General features: G+C 44.9%; 1 pseudogene; it reads left to right on the top strand.

Moving 5' to 3' along the window:
• The first annotated feature begins 545 nt into the window (after nt 1-545).
• Nucleotides 546-2,599, top strand: LOC136142060 (ubiquitin-conjugating enzyme E2 variant 1 pseudogene; annotated as a pseudogene).
• The last annotated feature ends 1,054 nt before the right edge of the window (nt 2,600-3,653 follow it).

Genomic DNA, 3,653 nt, shown 5'->3' with positions numbered 1-3,653 from the left:
AGCTAAGTAATTAGGAACATGAGGCATGTTAGACTTGGAAGGGTATAAGCAAAGACCACATTCAGAAGCAGAGAGAGAAGCCAGGAGGTCTTTTTTTTTCCAGATGTGATCAGGCTACAAGGAGGAAGGCCAGAGCTTCCTTTGCTGTCATCCCATGTAACCCCCCAGATGCTGATAGCACTTCTTGAGACTTGAAGCCACCAGGGTCGCTCTCAGAATTGAAGCCTTGCTCCTTTCAATCATTATTAAAGAGCAGTTTAATGGGAAACCATGTAACCCCCCAGATGCTGATAGCACTTCTTGAGACTTGAAGCCACCAGGGTCGCTCTCAGAATTGAAGCCTTGCTCCTTTCAATCATTATTAAAGAGCAGTTTAATGGGAAACCAAGAAAGCGTCATGTGACTGGGCCCTCAGGGTTCAGAGAACGTAATATCCAGGGCTGAGAAAAGGGGTCAGTCCTCAGTAACAATCCAGAGGAAGGCAATTCCTTCCCAGAGCGGTCTATTATTTGTAGGTTTAGATTGCAGGGGGCTTGAGGAACAACATGGCGGTGAGTTTCCTGGGTTTTTTTTTTTTTTTTTTTTATCACTTCCATACATCTTTGTGACAGGATGCTACAAAAGCTTCCAACCCAGAACTGCCAACAAGCACAGATTAAAACAAAACAAAAACCTGCTTTCCCTAGCTAAAGGCCCAGAAAATGGGTACCTTAACAACAGAATCCTTTTTGGTAATAGCTACCCTACTCCAGCACAAAATACATGGAACATTGGAAAAACTGTACCCCTTCCCCAAAGTTCCACTGAAGTCAAACACAAGCAGATCTTTCACTCTGCCACTCCCCCCTGCACCACAGAGAGGTGGCAGCCCTCTGATTCCCCTGCCCAGTGGAGTTGGCAGAGCTGAGGGGGGTGCTAGTCATCTATCCTCTGCCCAGCATAGGCAGGCTGTGCACCAATTCCCCTACAGGAAGAGTACTGGCGAAGCTGAGTGGAGATCTGATCTTCCATTCCCCCACCGGCCAGAAGCAGGCGTTATTACCATTCTCCCTCCCCCCCAGGATGGTGTCAGTGGGCTCCAGCAGTGAACAGACTCTCCACATCTTCCTGGAAGAAATAAGACTAAATGAGGTAGTACGAGGCAGAGCTAGTCCCCACTAGCATTGCAGCCCTTTCCCTGTGTCTGTGGAACACAACGGGGAGCAGATTCTCAACTCCGCCCACCACCAGCAAAGAGGTAGATGAGGTGATGAGAGATGGAGCCGGCAGACACTCTATTTCCCTCTCCTCATGTAGTGTCAGTGGGGTCCAGCAGGGAGCTGAGCTTCCACATTCACTCAGCATCAACAAGGCAGTGAAAGTCAGTGTCACACATTTGCTGGGAAGATGTCAGCAGAGGGAAGGGTGGCTGAACTTCCACCTCAACTGTCTGCAGTGAGGTGTAAGTGCTCTGTTCCTCTTTTGTAAGGGTGATGCTGGTCAGGTCCAGTGGGAAACTGAACATAACCCCCACCTGGACCTCATGCTACACCTCAACAGGTGTAATAAACTCCGATCTAAATCTCACACCTTATACCAAAAAAACAAAAATTCAAAATTTTCATGCATTTAAATGTAAAACTTAAAACTATAAAACCTTTATGAGAAAAGAAATACTAGGAGAAAATCTTTGGGATCAGGTCTAGGCGAACAGTTGTTAAACTTGACACCCAAAGCATAATCCATAAAAGGAAAACATGATAAATTGGACCTCACTAAAAATATAAACTTTTGCTCTGCAAAAGACCCTGTGAAGAAGATGAAATACAAGCTTAAGACTTGGAGAAAATATTTCTAAAGAAGAATATGACAAAGTAGTAGTATCCAGAACATATGAAGAACTCTTAAAACTCAATGGAAACAACAAAGGAAAAATCCAGTTAGAAACTGGGATAAAACATAAACAGACACTTAACCAAAGATAATATTCAGATGACAAAGAAGCATAAGAAAGATGTTTGACATCATTAGCCATTAGGGAAATGCAAATTAAAACCACTCTGAGATATCACTACATGTCTATTAGAATTCCTAAAATTAAAAAAAAAGATAGTGAAGGAGCGACAGCAACACAAGGTGGCAGCCACCGCAGGCTCGCGACTGAAAGTCCCTCGCAATTTCCAACTGTTGGAAGAACTCAACGAAGGCCAGAAAGGAGTAGGAGATGGTATAATTATCTGGGGTCTAGAAGATGATGAAGACATGACACTTACAAGATGGACAGGGATGATCATTGAGCCCCCAAGAACAATTTATGAAAACCAAGTATACAGCCTTAAAATAGAATGTGGAGCTAAATACCTAGAAGCACCCCCCTTTGTAAGACTTGTAACAAAAATTAATATGAATGGAGTTAATAGTTCTAATGGAGTGGTGGACCCAAGAGCCAAATCAGTGCTAGCAGAATGGCAGAACTCATATAGCATCAGTTGCCCTGCAAGAGCTTCAGCGCCTAATGATGTCTAAAGATAATATGAAACTTCCTCAGCCGCCTGAAGGACAGTGTTACAGCAGTGAATCAGAAAGAAAAACCACCAGCCCTCCCTTACCCCCCATTTGAATTAAACAGTCTTCATTTTCCACAGTAGTAAAATTTCTAGATACGTCTTGTAGACCTCAAAGTACTGGAAAGGAAACTCCCATTCAAAGGCAGTTTATCTTAAGATACTGTAAATGTGATACCAATTTTTTTGTCCATTTGAAATATATAAGTTGTGCCATAACAAATCATCCTGTCAAGTGTAACAACCACTGTCCACATATGAACTTCTGGGATCAAGAAAGTGTATTTAAATCGATTCCCATCATAACCAGTGGGGCACATCTAACTCAACTGTGAAAAGACACATCACGCAATCACCTTGCTGCTGATTACATGGCCTGGGGTCTCTGCCTTCTCCCCTTCCCCTCTCCCTGCCTCCTCCCTCCCTGCAACAGCCCTCCAGCTGGGGGTGGCTTCTTAGAGTAGATGTGAGGGTTTCAGGTCACAGCCTGTGGGACTCCTGCTGGGTGTGTGTGGGTGCTTTGTCTGCACGCCTGGTTTCTTTCTTTAAGTCCTAAATGCTGACCCCCTTCCAAGCCACCATCCTCTTCCCACTCTCCACTCCACCCTTGGCCGAAGCATAGATTGTAACCCCCTCAGCTCCCCTCTGAAATTGGCCTTTGGTGAGGAATTCAGGGCTTTCCCCATATCTTCTCCCTCCACCTTAATCGAGCGTGCTGCTGCTTTGTCCTTCCTCCTCCTCAAGTCCTTTTTGGCACCATCACCACCCAGCACTTTCCATGACACTTCCTTGCTTTAATCAGAAGCCATCAGGTAAGGTTGGAAAGCGTCTCTGACCTCTCTCATTTAGTTTTGGAACCACACTTCTTACTCTCCACCAGCCTGGGAAATGAATGTTGGGTGCTCAGCCCTGCCACCCTCTGCTGTCGTCATCAGCTGATGCATATTTTTAGCTCAGGTTTTGATAAGGTGAAAAGAACAGTCACCAGGGTTACTGAGACCTGCCAGCTCTAAAGTCCTTGGTGGTTAAACTTGGAGAAAGGCCACAGGAGACACTTGTAGGCACACACAATCCCTCTGAATGAATTGTTTTCTTTTCCTGTAATTGCTT

The sequence above is a fragment of the Phocoena phocoena genome, chromosome X, assembly GCF_963924675.1.
Source record: "Phocoena phocoena chromosome X, mPhoPho1.1, whole genome shotgun sequence".
Lineage (NCBI taxonomy): Eukaryota > Metazoa > Chordata > Mammalia > Artiodactyla > Phocoenidae > Phocoena > Phocoena phocoena.
This window is presented reverse-complemented; position numbering and strand designations above follow the sequence as displayed.